The 21,772-nt window shown below is 38.7% G+C and overlaps 1 pseudogene; it reads left to right on the top strand.

Moving 5' to 3' along the window:
• Positions 1-252: 252 nt before the first annotated feature.
• On the top strand, positions 253-957 carry LOC113291633 (annotated as a pseudogene).
• Positions 958-21,772: the final 20,815 nt, after the last annotated feature.

The following is a 21,772-nucleotide window of genomic DNA, read 5'->3' on the forward strand; positions in this document are numbered from 1 at the left end:
GTTCGTGATACGTTTGGTCGATCTCGTTGGACGATCAGATTAAACTTCAATCAAATGCTGAGGGCTTTGAATACTTTAGCGTCGTAGATGATAGTCTTCCATCAAGAACAACTCTAAGCTAAGATAAAAGTAAGTACACGATTTTATCCTTACCTAAAACAATGAGAACTACATTTTATGTGCATACATATATATTACTCAATACTGTAACAAAATGCAACTCTAAACTTTTTTTAGGACTGCATTGGAGCTATGGATGGTACACATATTCCAGCAATGGTAAAGGGAAGGGATGTGAGTGCTTATCGTAATCGCAAGGGGGTATTATCTCAAAATGTTTTAGCTACATGCAACTTTGATTTTGAATTTATATATGTCTTGAGTGGGTGGGAAGGATCTGCTCATGACTCAAAGATTCTAAATGATGCCTTGACGAAGAGGAACGGACTAACCATTCCGCAAGGTAATTGTACGTAATTTATTTTACCAATCTCTTATAATATAATTATCATGCATATAGTGATCAAGTTTATCCAAAAAAAAAAGGTAAATTTTATTTGGTGGATTGTGGATTTGCAAACCGACGTCAGTTCTTAGATCCATACCGCGGTGTTAGTTATCATCTCCAGAAATACTCAAGTTCTGGGCGTCTACCAGTAAAAGCGGACGAGTTATTCAATCATCGACATGCATCTCTAAGGAATGTAGTTGATAGAATATTTGGTGTATTCAAATCACGTTTCTTGATATTCAAGAGTGCACCTCTGTTTCTATACAAAACACAAGCGGAAATTGTTTTGGCATGTGCAGGATTACAATTTTTTGCGCAAAGAATGTCGATCCGATGAATTTCCAGTTGATGAAAGTGAAGATAAACCAAATACTTACACTGGTCAAAGAAATCTTGAAGAATCTTCCCCAAAATCAAACCCAGAGGCAACAACGAGAAGATGCTAATCAGTAACGAGATAGTATAGCAAATAAAATGTGGGACGAGTTGGATAAAAAGAATGAAAATTAAGGCATATGACAACAATGAGATTTATTTGACAATGGACACATATTTGATCAGATATTCATGGTACTTTTATAAACATTGTAACATGGATAATAAAAAGTTGGTAGACGTTTTGAATTTCTTCGGGGGATGTTATACATTTTTTGTCTCTACAAATCACATAAACTCTTTACAAATCTCTTTTTTTTTTTATCTCTAGAAGTCACAAAGACTCTCTAAAATACTCTCAGAGAATCACTAGAAGTCTCTATATTTTCAGAGATTCTCCGAGAGTCACTCCAATTAAAAATCTATGAAAGTCCATATAAATCTTGATTGACTACCCCCATGTTTGTTTAAGGATTTTATGATGTATTTTCACTTAAAGGTCTTTAAAAATCCCCCATAACCTTGATTCATTGATTTAGAAATCCAAATCCAATAACAGAGAATTCTAAAGACTTTCAAAAAGTCACTATCCTATAAGAATCTTAAAGACTTTCCGAAAGTCACTATCCAATAACAGAAACTCTCAAAGATTTACAAAGACTCCTTATGGACTAAAAAGAGATTTGGAATGTCTCTAAAATCCCCTACAATTTTCAATTGACCAACCCCCTGTAGGTTTTCATTAGAGCAGGGGCGGAGCTGAGTGAGGACTAGGGAGGACAGTTGTCCTCCTTAGAATTTACAAAATGACCATTTTAGACTTAGAAATTTCAGTTTTTTCATAATTGTCCCCCTGTAATCTACAAAATTGTTATAATATTCTTCATGTGTGTAACTTTTTACATACGTTTCAAAATTTTCTACAACAAATTCTAGCATTTGGTATAAGGTTCTATGAAGTATTGATATTTTATGGAGTCTTGAGGCAAGTTCCGCATTTTTTGTCGCAAAAGACCCTAAAAAAATTTAGGTGGCCTGAAAAAGCGGGAGTCTAACAACACCATCCAATATTTCGCTTAACAATATGTATGGAAGAACTCGAATATACTTTAAAGAAAATCAACAAGACTCAGTCAATTAAAAGTATATCAATGAGTTTATATCTCTCTCTTGATTTGATTTACTCAAGCAGGAACTGCGAGTTCTAATCAAATGCAAGTAATATCTTGGATGGTACCAAATACCAATATCCAAGGATCAACCAATGACAATCAACAACCAAAGGTTGGATTACTCTAATTGATTATCTAACGCACAACCTGTATTATTTCAATTATAAAGATAAAAAAAATATAATGCGGAAATTGAAATAACACAGACACCAGAAATTTTGTTAACGAGGAAACCGTAAATGCAGAAAAACCCCGGGACCTAGTCCAGATTGAACACACACTGTATTAAGCCGCTACAGACACTAGCCTACTCCAAGCTAACTTCGGACTGGAATGTGGTTGAACCCAAATAAATCTCCCACTGATCCAAGGTACAGTTATGCTCCTACGCCTCTGATCCCAGTAGGATACTGCGCACTTGATTCCCTTAGCTGATCTCACCCACAACTAAGAGTTGGTACGACCCAAAATCGCAGGCTTTGACAATAAACAAATTTGTCTCCCACAGACAAGTCTATCAAATGATCAATCTGTCTCCCACAGATAAACCCTAAAGGTTTTGTTCCGTCTTTTGATAATAATCAAGGTGAAAAGGAACCAATGGATAATCCGGTCTTATATTCCCGAAGAGCAACCTAGAGTTATCAATCACTTCACAACAATATTAATTGTATGGTAGCGAAACAAGATATTGCGGAATGACAAACAATGAGACGAAGATGTTTGTGATTACGTTTTATTTCTTGCCTATCAGAGATATCAATCTCAAGCCAATCAATCTGATTGTACTCGTACGATAGAAGATGCAATATCAGATCACAAACTATGATAAAAGTAGTATCGATCTAGCTTCACAATCCCAATGAAGTTTTTAAGTCGTTAACCTGGTTTTAGAAGAAGAAAACCAAAGGTTAAAGGAGAATCGACTCTAGCACGCAGACTAGTATTACACGTAAGGTGTGGGGATTAGTTTTTCACAATACTAGATGTCTCCTTTATATAGTCTTTTAAATCAGGGTTTGCAATCAATGTTAGCTTAGTAACAAAGCATTCAATATTCATCGTTAGATGAAAACCTGATTTAGATTCAAGCTAATATTTCTCAACCGTTAGATCGAAAACTTAGCTTGTTATACACACTTGACAATGCACGCTTCTAAGTTTGTTAACCGTACCCAAACGTATGCACTTGTTGGTTCAACAATAGTTAACCAAAAGGTTATCCATATGAGCATTTCATATCAACTATGTTCCTCTTCACCATAACTAGTTTAAATGAATTCAAATGAACTAGTTAGAGAGTTGTTCAATTGCAAGGAAATCTCATGTACCACACAAGACACAATTGAAGCAAAGATGATTTGATTCACTTGAATCGGTTCATGAACTTTTATAGCCACGGTTTGCAAACTACATTCCTTAGTCTTTTTAAGTTTAAGTTCAGAAAAAATCTTCAGACATATAACCTTCTCAAGTTCGTAGACTAGGTTCGCAGACTTAAGTTACCGGGCAGAGTTTACAAACTCCAGCATAAATTCTCGGGTTTGAGAACTTCGCCGGTTCGCGGACTGAGTTCGCGAACTTAGCTTCACGCAAGTAGTTTTTCAACTCCAGACGAAATTATCGAGTTTGAGAACTTCGACAATTCGCGGACTGAGTTCGCGGACTTGGCTCACGCCATTCTTTCGGTTCTCTTGATCAAAAAGTTCGCAAACTTTTGTTCAAGGAATAGGACTTATACATAAATGTGTTTCCACAACAATGCTTATGTCCACCATTGGTTATGTAGTCTAAACTCTCATTTCAATCATTGAAACATTCTTATAGGACGTTATATAGTTGTTAAACTATTTATCGTCAAAGCAATTTTCAAAGTGATTGAAACATATCATGACTTTCATCACTAGGTAAAGATAAAATTGATCGAAGCGAAAAGCTTACCAACACATATTTCGAGATATAGATAGGCGAGGTATACTCGGCTCGAAATACCAAATGTGTATGATCCAAGTCTAAATATATAGATACGACTTCTTGTCTCAAAGAGTAGGAGATAGAGTAGATATATTTTGAGTGATAGATAAGTTCAAGTCTTCACATACCTTTTTGTCGAGAAGTTCCACCGGTTCCTTGAGTAGTTCTTCTACTTGTATGATGAATCTCCATGAAGTCCTTGAACTCAACTACACTTTATATCCTAGTCCGAGACTTAGCTATAATAGACTAGAAATCAAGACTTATAGTTTTGATCACTAACATTGACAAACATGCTTGAGATAGCAACGCATGCGAGTTCGACTGAGCAATGCTCTAACAATATCCCCCTTTGTCAATTTTAGTGACAAAAATATCAATACATATGGAATACAAAAAAGATAAAGAAATTTTAGTAGCTCCTATTCCACATGTCTAATCTTCAACATTCCTTGAAATCTTCGTCACTTCCAAGTACTCCAATGATCCCAAAGGTTGTAAGTTTAGCATCACCGTTGTTGAAGATCCGTAGCTATAACAATGAGAAAGCATCGATCTCGATCATTGTTATACAATGTCATAGTATTATTACACAGTGTCAAAGGCCAATTGTATCACAACTTCAACAATAATACTATGGTGATATGTATCACTCCTCCTTAATCAATACTCCATCTCACATGGAAACCACTCCCCCTTACACAATGATCCGAAAACCATATGTATTTGTAGTGTGAACTACATATTAATTCTCCCCCTTTTTGTCAATAAAATTGGTAAAGGTACAAGAACGGGATCATAATGAAATTTCCGAAAGAGACATTTCATGACTAAAAGAAAAAATACATACCAACTAATTTAGATGCAATCATAAAGCCGAAGCTAATTGCATTCATCAAGGAGTTTAAAGATACAAGATAACCCCTCTAAAATTCCACAGCCGCACACCCCTCAAGATATGACCATTAAGCACAAGTTCAAAAGAACTCTCTCCCATTTGATGTCATTCCCGAAAGAACAATAATGAACGACCTTAATTTCAAAAGAAAAGAAGGATTTTTATTGGACACCAAAAACCATGAGAATGATTTTCTATATCCAAAAACTCAATCAAATTAATTACAAGTAAACTCATGGTTAATTTAATCGGAACGCGCAATCAAATTAAACATAAAAAGTGATCAATTCAATTGATTGTGCTCAACATAAGATAACTTACGGAGCTAAGACTAAGTTAACCATAAGAAAATGATTATCTTAACCGTTCATATACTCAACACAAGAAAACCTTATGGAGTCACCAAAATACTCAACTAGACTAATTACAAGAGAACCCATAATTAATCTAATTGGAATACACAACCAAACTAATTACAAAAGTAATCAATTTAATTGTCATTTGTTTTGCTCGACATAAGAATGCTTACGGAGCGATAACTAAATAATCAATCAAGATGATTAATTTTGTTCAGTATGCTCGACATAACATATCTCACGGAACAACAACTAAGCTAAGAAAATCAATTTGGTTGTATAATGCTCAACATAAGATACATTACGGAGCCTCACAGTAATACGGATCATGGATGATCAATACTGCGGAATACACAAGGATTCATTTTATCTTCAATCACTATTTGCATAACGACAATAATAGACATAATCCTTGAAAACAAACGATTTTGACCTATCTTCCATCAAATAATTGACAATATAGGCTTAACTTTTGTATTTGCCAAAATTCCATTCATTCTTTTACCAGTATGTGAATACCGAACACGAACGACTTCACTTTTGACAAAATATGAGACAAACATAGTTCACAGACGTAAACACCAATATCTCATAACAAATTGCAATATATCAAATCATAAAGATTAATACTGCAAAACATCATCCTCCAAATATTTTTAGAATTTAATACCATAAACCTAAAAAAAAAAAGATGAAAAATAATAGTTATGTGTAGTCACAATCATTTCTATTCAAAGCACTAGTTATTCTTCCAACTAAACTAAAAAGAAGACATACTAGGCAATAATTGAATCGGATTTCTTTGACCACTTCATACCTTTGAAACGGACCATCAAAGTAAGTATCGTTGATATCGTTGATCTTCTTGACAGTCGAAACACCATGTTCAAGAGTTAACACATTAGTTTTTCGGTCAACAATGCGAGCAAGATGTCTAGCTTTGGCGTAGTCAAAGATAACTTTCTTCTGATTCCTGATTAAGATATTCTGATTACCAAGGATTTTTGCATGTCCATCAATAAGCTGGTTTATCTGCAATTGAAGGTTAGCAAGTTATTTTTTAACCTCACTTTGAACGAGAATTAAATCCTTGACAGATTCTCCAATCCAAGAGTTATATTGTTTTCTTTCGAGCAACTTCTTCACAACAAAATCTTGAACTGGATCACATCCTTTTAGGTCTTCCTCCATTGTAGGGTTTACTTCTTCTTTAAGAACAGTTTCCATAGACATCCTTTTTGAAGATTAAGAACACATATATGAGATATATATATGTTAAGTAGTACACCCTAGACAGAAACCCTAGAGTTCCTTGAGGAGATATGGACGTCCGTGGGCTAACCCGAACATATGAACAAAAAGGATTGACCAAACAGGGAAAAACTGCATAGAGTGGCATTTTCAATTATTATGAACAGGTTAGAAGAGTCACAATGAAGAAATACATAAAGAAGCTATCAATCAGAGAGATGAAAATCAACTAAATACTTGAGCATCTCTCAATCATCATCCTTGTATCTCTCAAGTTAGATACAAGAATGGAACTTTCTACTACTAGGTAATAAAGGGAGACATAGTCTCACCATAGGTATTGAGAGAATAGTTGTGTTTTTCACCTGGATGTTTGACCTCAGTATTTCTTGTTTTCCCTTGGCTGTTTTCAAATTTAGAGAAATTTCTCACAGCGCTTCCTGAAAGCTCAAGAGAAGAAGCTTTCTAATTACTGAGTCTAGGACCTCTAGAGATCGGTTCTATAAGATTTTCCAAAATGGGTCTCCATACTCTAGACTTATATTTACCAGAGTTTTTCTTATAAGCGCATGACATGCTTTCATTAGCAGCACACAAATTTGTACCACTAGAATGCACAAAGGTCCTGTAATGATTTCTAGGGAAGAGATCATTGTTATAAGTTGTCTGGTTTTCTTTGGACATAAGGTTCACTGTTGTAGTCGACTGACTATTTGTTCCATTGACAGCGAAGTGAAGCAAATTATGAAGCTTAGAAATTTGTTTCCTCCTGGAAAAACAATGGATAGCATAGTGATTCTCTTTTCCACATAAAGTATATGTTCGTGGAGGAGAAGCAAAGAACGACATCTGTTTTAACTTCACAGCCCTGTGAGAAGATGGTAAGTTATGTAAACTTTTCTTGACACAATATTCTCTTGGAGGATATTTCTTCATGTACTGTACGTCAGAAACAGTTGGAACAGAATAATTTTTCCTTAAGACAGAGTTATCATTTTCCAGGGATTTGCACTGTTCATGGGATAGTGAAAGGGATGCTTCTAGTTTCTATTTTTCAACACGAAGTCTGTCAAGATCAGATGAATGCGTCTTGATCAAACGTTTTTCTATAATTGACCCTTATTTGACAATCTTTTCAAGATCACAAATCTTTTCACGCTGCAGATTATTTTCTTGAAGACGTTTCTCAATATCCTTAGAGAAGGACTCAATAATGTTATAGAGTACACGTTCTCGATCAATAGACTTTTCAAATTCATCGATGATTTGATCATGATTATGAAGATCAACAAACTCAGTAGAATTTTTTATGATTCTGGTGAGCTCCATTTCAGCTTTCCATTGTGTCCAATGTCTCATTCGAGGAAGAGTGATCAACACAAGATGAGACAATCTTCCTACCTCGGGATTCGGAAGAATCAACTAAGGAATAATCCTTTAAGGTATTCCCGAGACAGCTGACATAGTTGAAAGCTTTAGGAGGCATCTTGGTATGCGTAAGAGATTCTGTCCTCAAACTCAGATTACTACAAACACAGACTTGTAAGGTCTTAAACGTGTTTGCCTGCTCTGATACCGATTGAAAAGGCGGGGGTCTAACAACACCACCCAATATTTCGCTTAGCAATCTGTATGGACAAAATCGAAGATACTTTTAAGAGAATCAACAAGACTCAATCAATTAAAAGTATATCAACGAGTTTATATTAGGAACTGCGAGTTCTAATCAAATACAAGGAATAACTTGGATGGTACCAAAGACCAATATCCAAGAATAAATCAATGAAAATCAACAACCAAAGTTTGGATTACTCTAATTGATGATCTAACACACAACCTGTATTATTTCAATTATAAAGATAAAACAATATAATGCGAAAATTGAAATAACACAGACACCAGAAATTTTGTTAACGAGGAAACCGCAAATGCAGAAAAACCCCGGGACCTAGTCCAGATTAAACACACACTGTATTAAGAGGCTACAGACACTAGCCTACTCCAAGCTAACATCATACTGGACTGTAGTTGAACCCAAATCAATCTCCCACTGATCCAAGGTACAGTTATGCTCCTACGCCTCTGATCCCAGCAGGATACTGCGCATTTAATTCCCTTAGCTGATCTCACCCACAACTAAGAGTTGCTACCACCCAAAATCGCAGGCTTTGACAATAAACAAATATGTCTCCCACAAACAAGTCTATCAAAGGATCAATCTGTCTCCCACAGATAAACCCTAAAGGTTTTGTTCCGTCTTTTGATAATAATCAAGGTGAACATGTACCAATTGATAATCCGGTCTTATACTCCCGACGAACAGCCTAGAGTTATCAATCACCTCACAACAATCTTAATCGCAAGGTAGCGAAACAAGATGTTGCGGAATCACAAACAACGAGACGAAGATGTTTGTGATTAATTTTTATATCTTGCCTATCGGAGATATCAATCTCAAGCCAATCAATCTGATTGTCGTACGATAGAAGATGCAAGATCAGATCACACAACTACGATAAAAGTAGTATCGGTCTGGCTTCACAATCCCAATGAAGTCTTTAAGTCGTTAACCTGGTTTTAGAAGAAGAAAACTAAAGGTTAAAGGAGAATCGACTCTAGCATGCAAACTAGTATCACAAGTAAGGTGTGGGGATTAGTTTTGCACAATACCAGATGTCTCCTTTATATGGTCTTTCAAATCAGGGTTTGCAATCAATGTTAGCTTAGTAACAAAGCATTCAATATTAACCGTTAGATGAAAACCTGAATTAGATTCAAGCTAATATTTCTCAACCGTGACATCGAAAACTTAGCTTGGTATACACACTTGACAATGCACGCTTCTAGGTTTGTTAACCGTACCCAAACTTATGCACTTGTTGGTTTAACAATAGTTAACCAAAAGGTTAGCCATATGAGCATTTCATATCAACCATGTTCCTCTTCACCATAACTAGTTTAAATGAATTCAAGTGAACTAGTTAGAGAGTTGTTCAATTGCAAGGAAATCTCATGTACCACACAAGACACAATTGAAGCAAAGATGATTATTTGATTCACTTGAATCGGTTCATGAACTTTTATAGCCGCGGTTTTCAAACTGCACTCCTTAGTCTTTTAAAGTTTAAGTTCAAAAATCATCTTTAAATATATAACCTTCTCAAGTTCGCAGACTAGGTTCGCGGACTTAAGTTACCGGGCAGAGTTTACAAACTCCAGCTGAAATTCTCGGGTTTGAGAACTTCGTCGGTTCGCGGACTGGGTTCGCGGACTTAGCTTCACGCAAGTAGTTTGTCAACTCCAGCAGAAATTCTCGGGTTTGAGAACTTCGGCAGTTCGCGGACTTGGCTCACGCCATTCTTCCGGTTCTTTTGATCAACAAAGTTCGCAAAGTTTGGTTCAAAGAATATGACTTATACATAAATGTGTTTCCACAACAATGCTTATTTCCACCATTGGTTATGTAATCTAAACTCTCATTTCAATCATTGAAACATTCTTAGAGGACGTTATACAGTTGTTACACTATTTCTCGTCAAACCAATTTTCAAAGTGATTGAAACATATCATGACTTTCGTCACTAGGTAAAGATAAACTTGATCGAAGCGAAAAACTTATCAACACATATTTCGAGATATAGATAGGAGAGGTATACTCAGCTCGAAATACCAAATGTGGATAATCCAAGTCTATATATATAGCATACGACTTCTTGTCTCAAAGAGTAGGAGATAGAGTAGATATATTTTTGAGTGATAGATAAGTTCAAGTCTTCACATACCTTTTTGTCGAGAAGTTCCACCAGTTCCTTGAGTAGTTCTTCTACTTGTATGATGAATCGCCATGAAGTCCTTGAGCTCAACTACACTTTCTATCCTAGTTCGAGACTTTGCTATAATAGACTAGAAATCAAGACTTATAGTTTTGATCACTAACATTGTAAAACATGCTTGAGATAGCAATGCATGCGAGTTCGACCGATCAATGCTCTAACATGGCCTCCGACCGCCATTAGTGCTATCTTCCACTATATATATTTGTACCCCCAGGTTGGAAAGTCTGGCTCCGCCACTGCATTAGAGTCACTCCAACAACCCTGTTATTTGAATGAGAATTGAAAGTCATTGATTTGTTGTTTTCAGAGATTTGGAGAGACTTTTTTACGAAAATAGGCATGGTACAAGTCTCTCCCCAAGAGGTGATATTTTGAAAGACTTGGAAATTTGAGGAACATTTGTTTTTGAGAGTATGACCAAATTTCTTTTTTCTTATTTTTTTGTTTGAGCTGCCGACCAAGTAATGAGCCATTTGTACAGTAAACCAATGGCCATATAGCATAAAAAATAAAACATGGGATGAGTGGAGTAAAGAGAATGAAAACATAGGCATATGACAACATTGAGATTTATTTTGACAAGGAACACATATATTACTCGGTATTCACGGTGTTTTTATTAAGATTATAACGTGCATAATAAAGTAACCGGTAGATGTTTTGAATATTTGATTAGATATTTTGCCTTTTTTTTGTATATACAAATCACAGAGACTCTTTACAAATCTAATCTTTTTGTCTCTACAAGTCACAAAGATTCTCTAAAATACTATGAGAGAATCACTAGAATCTTTGGGAGTCATTCAAATAAAAAAGATCTACGAAGGTCTATAGAAATCTCATTTGACTACCCCTTGGTGAATTTTGGATTTTGATTAAAAAGTTTGACAATTATCCACTTATAATAAATATTTAATTACCGACGGTGGAGTTTTTATAAAGACAAGAATTGTAAAAATGTCTATAACTCGTGTCAGAAATACAACATTTGCAAAATTTTCTTATGGTCTTGTATCAAAAGATATGGTATATAGTTTGTGTTTTTATTTTGTTATTTCGCAAGATAAATGAAAATACGTATTCTATTAATTAATAAACGCGAGTAGTCTACATTTTTCTTGTAAATATATACATATGCTTACATAAAGGAGAACCTTGAAACTTAAATATTTTAAAATCAGAAATATATGCCTCTTTAGCTATTAGGTCAACAGTGTTATTTGCTTCCCTAACAACATGCATGCATTTCCATTCTTGAAAATCTACTAATAAATTTAATAGTCTAAAATAACAGAGCTTGTAGTCCATTTAACAACGGTTGTATTCCCATTTATGGAAGTTATAACATTATGGATGTCTCCTTCCAGGTACAAATGACTTATAATCCTTCCTTTAACCCAGACATTAGCCTCCAGAGCTCCAATTGCCTACGCTTGTTCCTCGTCAAACGCTAGCAACGGTATCCCTCATGTTCCTTCGTATTCACCTGTCAAGTTGCGAACAATTAGTCTGATCCCAACTATATTATTTTGTTTAACAAAACTTGCATCGAAGTTAATCTTAATAAAGGGGAAACTAGGCTTTGTCTATTTATTATTCTTATTCATCCTATTTGGTACAATAGTTTTTATGCTACTATTACAAGATCTACGTCATTCATTTCTGAATTGGTTTATCTGCTCGACCAATAATCTAGGTTGAATATCACATTTCTCAAAAAAAAAATTAGACATCCGGTCTTCCAGATAAACCACATGGTTGTACCTGCAAAAAACAATAAGATTATGTGTTTGTTCAACTGTACCAATAGAGCTAGTGAACCATTCGCAAATCCAATCAGTTACGCTACATTGAGCAATTTTAGGAGTTAAAAACAGGGTCTAGAGAAGTCAGTATACTCTTAAACTTTTTATCATGATTAACAAAACTTGGCGATTATCCACTTGTAATAAATATTAATTTACTTATATTAATGGTGGATTTTTTGCAAAGACAATTGTAAAAACATCCATAACTCGTGTCATACATATGACATTCGCAAAAAATTTGTCTCCGGTCCTGTATCAGAAAAATATAGAGTTTGTGCTTTTATTTTGCTATTTCGCAAGGGAATTGAAAATACATATTCTATTAATTAATAACTGCGTGTACTCTGCATTATTCTTCTAACGTCCCTGTATATATACACATATGCTCACATATTAGAGCTTCACCTGGCTAACTTTAAATATTATATATATATATATATATATGATACATATACTGTATGAATTGGCATTTGCTTTTGTATTGGATTTCCTTCAATTACTAGAATTTTAGAGAGGTTATTGGAGCTTGTAGCAATTGTTCCGTGACTCTCCAAGTATACAGAGTGCATATATCCATAATAGGCTTTTGTTTTAATCTCTGATTTTGCTTCATTCTCAAATAAATACTATGATCCTAGATGGATATCCATTAGTATAGAACGACTCAAACCTATCCCAAATGCAATAGTTCCTCAGCAGAATCTGTTGGCTCTAGGTACCGGTAACGGCTTCATGACTTAGAAAAAATGCCAAATTGAGAACTTAGAAGAAACAAGGCAGAGCTAGTCTTGCTCGTGGGCCTGGCTTAGGTCAGCGTCAAACTCACCATGGTGCCGACCTATTTTACACCACGACACTAACCTAGTTCCCTCAAAGCCAGCCTGCGACACCAAGCTTCTCCATCATGATGCCAACCTAATTAACTCGGCGCCATATAATGACGCGATCCTCTCTTTCATGACTTCTCTCTATCTTTGAATCCTATATTTTGGTATAGCTTGTGTCTTCCCTAAAAAAATATGGTGGTATAGGTTTCAAGAATCGTACTAGGTTTAATTCAGCAATGCTTGCTAAAATGGTTTGAGGTTACTCACTTAGTCTTCTTAACTATACATTAAGATGCTGAAATCAAAATATTTTCCAAAGCAACAACCACCTCATCATTTACCTAAGAAATAAAGCACTTGGATTTGGAATGGATTGACCAGAGGTCTTGAAATTGTTAGAAAGTTTCATATTTGGGGAGTGGTTACTGGACATGAAGACAATATTTGGCAAGATGGATGGACTGATAAAAATGAGCTTTTATCGCGAAGGCTTTCAAATTACTGCTTACAAGACTATCTTCAAGTCTCTTAACTTATTAACCAACATGATCATGAGTGGGATGAATCATCCCCCTCTTGTGTTATTTGATCAAAATCAAATTCCTAAAATCAGAGAGATTATAATCCCTTCACCTAGACAAGATTGTCTAAGATGGCCTCTTAAATTTTTTGGAAATTTCACTTATGATATAGCTTTGTCGGAATCTAACTGTAAAGCTTCACCTCAAAAAACAACGCCAATGACCAAGTGTTTGGCATGTGGACATAGCTCCTAAATTTCGACTGTTCATCTGGAATTTTTTGCAAACGACATTTACTTCTAAAAGGTTATTTGTGTAGGTTAATTTGGTATAGTCTCAGTCTCAGATGACTTATGTCCTTTGTGCAAAATGGATACTGAAACCTTTGGTCATTTGAATTTCTCATGTCCATTTTAGCTATCATGTACTATTTAAACATGTTTTGGATTGAATTTCTAATAGGTTTGCTAAAAAGCCAAGCTCTGAATTGATGCAATATCAAACATAATATATTATTATACTTTGTCAGATATGGGAATCCCTAGCATGGTGAATTAAAAAAAATGCACTGTCTCTACTGAAAACATTGGAGGTACCAAAATACACTACCAACTTTTTCATAGGCAATCTGTATGGACAAACTCAACACAAGTCCGAGAGTTAAAACTCAATCAAGGAAAGTGTTTAGAGTTATATCTCTATATCTCTTGCGATTAGAACATTTAAAGAATTGAATCCGTAAACCTAATCACAAAAAGAGTTCTTGGACGGTACCAAAGACCAATTTCGATCAATCAAGTCGTATCCAACAAACTAGGTCAGATGTATCGACTCTGATTGATCAACGTACAACCTGTAATATTTCAATTATAAAGATAAACAAAATAATGTGGAAAAAGAAATAACACAGACACCAGAAATTTTGTTAACGAGGAAACCAGAAATGCAGAATAACCCCGGACCTAGTCCAGATTGAATACCAAACAATATTAAGCTGATACAGACACTAGCCTACTACCAATTAACTTCGGCCTGGATGTAGTTGAGCCCGAACTCAGTCTCCCACTGATTCAGGTAAAATCGCGCTCCTTGCGCCTCTTGAATCTCAGCAAGACTCCGCGTAATTGATTTCTTTAGATGATGTCACACCAACTAAGAATTGCTTCAGCTCAATTGAAAAATTTAAACCAAATCTACCTCCCACAAATTAAGCCTATATAATTGATTTCCTGATTACTATCGAAACAGATAATCGAATCAAATGTAGGATCAAGGTGATGGATATGGATAACAATTTGACAGAAGTCCAGCTATCCTCAAAATCCGTACTTATGCAACCCGAAGTGCAACCTAGATTATTATTTACCTCACAAGTATAAAACTTGTGGAATCACAAAGTTGAGACGAAAAGAACTTTGTGATTTCTATATGTCCTGTCTAAATGATAAATTAACAATCGACCAAGATCAGGATACTCAAGTTATCAAGATAAAAGATAACTTGACCTGGCTTCACGAATCCCAATTAGTTTTTTGATAATCGCTAAACCCTAAAAGGGATTCTAGAGAGAAGGACTCTAGATACAACTACGACACACCAAAAGTAGTTTCAGGATTCAAAGATCCCAGTTTCCAAGAGTTTTCCTTATATAGACATCCAAAGCATAAGTTGTTTTAGGTTTAAGCTACCATATCTTTGGAACCAAGCAAAATATATTCACTGTTAGATGAAAACTTTGAATCTCAATAACATAAACAAGATATACACTCTGGTTAGGTAAACCGTAACCGAACCGTGTACAAAGGCTATGTTCAACTTGGTTAGCTGAAACTAGCTGGGTTGAACTTAAAAGATTAACACTCATTTTCATGAACACAAATGCATTGATCTTGAGTCACAATCATGTGATTAAATAAGTCTAGTGTTTTATAGAGAATTGATCAAAAGAAAATTATCTCATAGAAATAATTTAATCGCAACTGAATCATAATCAACATAATTGGTAAATGCACAAAGTACAAGTACATGAGTCATTCGTAAGTTGATATATAGCTACCCCGCTACGTGTACAAGTACATGTAATGCGGCTTTAGATTTATAACAATTATCTCAGTTTGTAAAACTGATAACACTGTCTTGTATTCCGAATATAGTAGTTCTATATTTCTCTAAATCAATTCTAAAATAATATCAATGACACGTATCACTGTTCCAGGCTATTTTCGAATGATAAACTTGAGACATGATTTTGGTTCCGAACAATAAATTGTTCTCCACCGAAATTGATCAAGTATGAACAAATGTTCATTAAGCTTAGTCATTATATTTCGAGAAATTCGTAAATTAATTCTCGACTCGAAATTCTTGTCTGTACAAGCTAGTTTAATTAGTTATGCGACAATGTCTCAAGGATAAAAAAGTGAGTATAACTTGAGAAATAGGTGGTTCAGTCTTCACTTACCTTTTGGTGTTGAAGTTCTCCAAAAGCTTCGATTGATCTTTGTCTTCAAACGGTAGAACGCAAATGATGACTGGTTCGTTTCTCAACTACCTCTATCCTAAACCGATACTTAACTAATTGTAGACTAGAAATCAAGATATAATTTTGACAACTAAATGTGATAATAATATTGAGATAAAAACACTTGTGAGTTCGACCGAGCAATGCTCTAACATCTACTATAAGGACAATTCATTTAAAACGAGTTTTTTTTTTTGTGCAAACCCAATGTTTTACAAGAATATGCAGAAAACTTTTGTTAATGTTGTTGTTGATGGTGGTTTTTAGCTTAGGGTTAAAATCGTAAAACCTTAGTCAAACAGTGACGTCACACTTGAGTAATGATGTCGCCACTAGCACATTTATTGAAACATTCAACATGTCTGCGTAAAATTACCGGGGTACCTTTTTTATGTATATGCCATGCTCCACGGCAGGGCCCTCGGTACCGACTGGCATCATCTCTACACATGTCAGCCACGCATGCTAGCCAAACATGCCAATGACATACCATGCCAGCCACATCTCCGCGCCAAAAGCATGCCAACCATGCCAGCCGCACCACCGTGCCAATGGCATGCCATGCCATCCACATCTCCGCGCCAAAGTCACGCTAACCATGCCAACCGCACCACCGTGCCAATGGCATGCCATGCCAGCCATATCTCCGAGCCAAAGGCATGCCAACCATGCCAGCCGCACCACCGTGCCAATGGACAGCCATGCCAGCCACATCTCGCGCCAAAGGCATGCCAACCATGCCAGTCGCACCACCGTGCCAATGCCATTCCATGCCAGCCACATCTCCGCACCAAAAGGCATTCCAACCATGCCAGCCGCACCTCCGGGCCAAAGGCATGCCAACCATGCCAGCCGCACCACCGTGCCAATGGCATGCCATGCCAGCCACATCTCCGCGCCAAAATCATGACAACCATGCCAGCCGCACCACCGTGCCAATGGCATGCCATGCCAGCCACACCTCCGCGCCAAAGGCATGCCAACCATGCCAGCCGCACTACCGTGTCAATGACATGGCATGCCAGCCGCACCACCGTGCCAATGACATGGCATGCCAGCCATACCTCCGCGCCAAAGGCATACCAACCATGCCAGTCGCACCACCATGCCAATGACATGCCATGCCAGCCACATATCCGCGCCAAAGGCATGCCAACCATGCCAGCCGCACCTCCGCACCAAAGCCATGCCGACCATGCCTCCATGTCGCTAGCTGCCAAACGAAGGGTTGCAACAATCAACGACCACCCTTCCTTCTGAGATACAAATCTCAGCCATCCAAGTTCGCCACCAAACGCATGGAAACTTTTGGCCCAATGCCAAGCCCTAATTTTGGACGCACCTGAACTATGCCAAAACCCTAATTTTGGCCGCGCCTAAAACTATCCTAGCTTGGCCGCGCCTAAACTATGCCAAAGCCATGTCGGCCATGCCTCCATGCCGCTGGCTGCCAAAACGAAGGGTTGCAACAATCAACGACCACCCTTCCCTATGAGATGCAAATCTCAGCCGTCCATGTTCGCCACCAAATGCATGACAACTTTTGGCCCAATGCCAAGCCTTAATTTTGTCCGCGCCTGAACTATGCCAAAACCATAATTTTGGTCGCGCCTAAAACTATCCTAACTTGACTGCTCCTAATTTGGCCACGCCAAAGCCATGCTGTCCATGCCTCCATGCCGCTGGCTGCCAAACAGAAGGTTGCAACAATCAACGTCTGTCCTTCCTCCTGAGATGCAGATCTCAGCCGTACAAACTTTCCACCAAACAACTTGTGGAAATCTCTTGGATACGGTGCCAAATCCCTAATTTGGCCACGCCAAAGCCCTGCCGGCCATGCCTCCATGCCGCTGGCTGCCAAACGGAAGGTTGCAACAATCAACGGCTGTCCTTCCTCTTGAGATGCGGATCTCAGCCGTACGAACTTGCCACCAAACGACTTGTGGAAATCTCTTGGTTACGGTGCCAAAGCCCTAATTTGGCCACGCCAAAGCCATGTCGGCCAAGCCTCCATGCCGCTGGCTGCCAAACGGAAAGTTGAAACAATCAACGGCTGTCCTTCCTCCTGAGATGCAGATCTCAGCCGTACAAACTTTCCAGCAAACGACTTGTGGAAATCTCTTGGCTATGGTGCGAAAGCCATGCCGGCCATGCCTCCCTGCCTCTGGTTGCCAAACGGAAGGTTGCAACAATCAACGGCTATCCTTCCTCTTGAGATGCAGATCTCAGCCGTACAAACTTGCCGCCAAACGCCTTGTGGCAATCTCTTGGCTACGGTGCCAACTCTGGGCCACGGTGCCAAATCCCTAATTTGTCCACGCCAAAGCCATGTCGGCCATGCCTCCCTGTCGCTGGCTACCAAAAAGAAGGTTGCAACAATCAACGGCTGTCCTTCCTCCTAAGATGCATATCTCAGCCGTACAAACTTTCCACCAAACGCCTTGTGGAAATCTCTTGGCTACAGTGCCAAGTCTTGGCCATGATGCCAAAGCCCTAATTTGGCCACGCCAAAGCCATGTTGGCCATGTCTCCATGTCGCTGGCTTCCAAACGGAAGGTTGCAACGATCAACGGCTATCCTTCCTCTTGAGATGCAGATCTTAGCCGTACAAACTTGCCACTAAACGACTTGTGGCAACCATTGGCTACGCTGCCAACTCTTTGTCCACGACGCATATTATCTATGTCGATTCTTTGGTCACGGTACCAAACCCTAATTAGACATGCCAAGAGCATACGCAAGCCATGCCAGCACCGTGGCCACATCACTGGATACCAACGGAAGGTAACCACAATAACCGACTAACATTCCTCTCAAGATGCGAAATCTCGGCCGTCGAAAATCACCACCGAACCGGCAAGACTCTCAATCGTAACTTTCCAAACAATAGCAACGTACTACACGTTTTCCACGAAAACACTCGAGACATCAAAACATGTCACAAAACTGGGGGATGCTCATCAGGGTATTGGTCTGGCGGTTTACAGCGTGCGGCGTACACTACGCTCGTCACAAGAAAGTGTCATAAGAGTGAGGCGGTTAGTAAATACAGGAAGTAATGGTGAAACGTTTTCTTCATTATGGAAACATCAATTCCAGGCGTTACCCGTTACCGCTTTCTTTCATTTACTCAACCGTTTCCACCTCTTACGAGACCAGGGTACGTTTTTGTTGTGACTTGTATAAATAGGTCTCACCTATTTCCACCAAAAAACAAGTTTTGGTCAGGAGAATACAACACTCAGAAATCACTTGTTAGCTTTCCCATCTGTTAGCTTTCCACTTTCTGATACAAGTCGCCAAACGACTACTGTTCCCGAATCAACTATTCTGGTCTCAACACTCTCTTCGCTTCCCTCCCTAGACCAACCCTTATCCTTCACTTTGTGACCGAAGCAAGTCTGGAACGACCATTTCTTGGTTTAGGCCGGATTTGTACAGATTGATCTCTCGAATCAAAGTACTCCTTTGCAATACATTGTTTAGGGTTTAGACTCGTTTCTCACCCACACACTAAAAATTACCAAATTCAGCAGAAATTGTTTTCACCCTGAAACAATTGGCGACCACAGTGGGAGATTAATCTCTCGGTTGCAATACCAATTTCAGATTACGCTTTTTAACTCCAACTCGGGAAGATGGTCGGTTTTAAGACTGAATCCGTGCCCCCAAGTTCCACTCAGGCGAATGGCAATGTTTCCTCTCCCAATGCAACATCCAACAACGGGATCGACGGAGAAGTTCCAAGGCTGGCCGATTTGGCACGGGTTCAGAAGATCCACACCAGGAATATGGATCTGATGAAAGAGGCGATTAATAGCATACTCGACTTCCTTATCAGCTTAACATCGGAGTTGAGTGACCCACCTGTCCCGGAAACTCCATAACTGGGGACTAACGTCCCATACGATCATTCCCAAGTCAACAGCTTCACTACCAATCAGAAACCAGTAGGCCAGGAAGCGGCCTCATTGGTGGAAAGTTTATGTGAACTCCTACATCTTTCAAAGGATATGGAGACGTTCATTTCCATCAATCGAATAGCGTCAAACGCATCCTTGGTTCATCCGCATCTCTGCATCGTTATCTCCCTATGCGCCGATATGTGGCATGGAGATGTTTGAGCCGAGGAGGAGCCATCGGGGAGCAGGCAAAGAAATTCACCACACTCCACTTCCAAAGTAGGCGTAAATTGAAGAAAGCGAGTAATTCAGTGGTGAATATGACCTAGAATTTAATCTCTTGCGTATAGTCAGTAAATCAGCGAGTGTTGCTAATGTCCCGAAGACGTTTTTCCCTCTCAATATTTCATGTATGGAGGACCGCCTAAGTATATACACGGGTCTCTCTATATAGTCAGGAACAGTGATTATCACTGTCCTGAAGACGTTATTGCTCTCAATCTTAAGGAGAACCTCCCAATTGTTCTTCTACGTAGAGGCGAATTCCTCTATGTAGTCAGGGAACAGTGAGTGTCACCGGCATCTTGAAGGCATTAAGCTCTCAATCTTACGGAGAACCGCCCAATTATGTTATTCTACATAGAGGCTATGATGAAATGCCCGGTGTCGAACGCTCCGGAGAGGCCTTTCGAGCGACATATGCATCATACTTCGTAAAACACGAATCGTCACATGGATCCCTGAAGCTGTGTCAGAAACATGCAGTATCATGATTTTACGGTTTTGACCTTTGTTGAAAATCCACCATCTACAGCTGCCAAACGGAAGGTTGCAACAATCAATGGTTGTCCTTCCTCCTGAGATGCAGATCTCAGCCGTACAAACTTGCCACCAAACGCCTTGTGGAAATATCTTGGCTACGGTGCCAACTCTTGGCCAAGGTGCCAAATCCCTAATTTGGCTACGCCAAAGCCATGCCGGACATGCCTCCCCGCCGCTGGCTGCCAAACGTAAAGTTGCAACAATCAGCGGTTGTCCTTCCTCCTGAGATGCTGATCTCAGACGTACAAACTTGCCACCAAACGCCTTTTGGAAGTCTCTTGGCTACAGTACCAACTCTTGGCCACAATGCCAAAGCCCTAATTTGGCCACGCCAAAGCCATGCTGGCCATGCCTCCATGCCACTGGCTGCCAAACGTAATGTTACAACGATCAACGACTATCCTTCCTCTTGAGATGCAGATCTTAGCCGTACAAACTTGCCACCAAATGACTTGTGGAAACCTTTGGCTACGCTGCAAACTATTTGGCCACGACGCATACTTAAATATGACGATTCTTTGGTCACGGCACCAAACCCTAATTAGCCACGCCAAGAGCATACGCAATCCATGCCAGCCCCGTGGCCACACCACTGGCTACCAACGGAAGGTAACCACAATCAACGGCTAACATTCCTCTCAAGATGCGAAATCTCGGCCGTCAAAAATCACCACCGAATTGGCAAGCCTCTCAATCGTAACTTGCCAAACAATAAAAAAATACTACACGCTCTCCACGAAAACACTCGAGGCATCAAAATATGTCACAAAACTGGGGGATGCTCATCAGGGTATTGGTCCGGCGGTTTACAGCGTGCGGCGTACACACGTCCGTTACAAGAAAGTGTCATAAGAGTGAGGCAGTTAGTAAATACAAAAATTAATGGTGAAACGTTTTCTTCATTATGGAAACATCAATTCCAGGCGTTACCCGTTACCACTTTCTTCCATTTACTCAACGGTTTCCACCTCTTACGAGACCAGGGTACATTTTTGTTG

The sequence above is a fragment of the Papaver somniferum genome, chromosome 6, assembly GCF_003573695.1.
Source record: "Papaver somniferum cultivar HN1 chromosome 6, ASM357369v1, whole genome shotgun sequence".
NCBI classification, from domain to species: domain Eukaryota; kingdom Viridiplantae; phylum Streptophyta; class Magnoliopsida; order Ranunculales; family Papaveraceae; genus Papaver; species Papaver somniferum.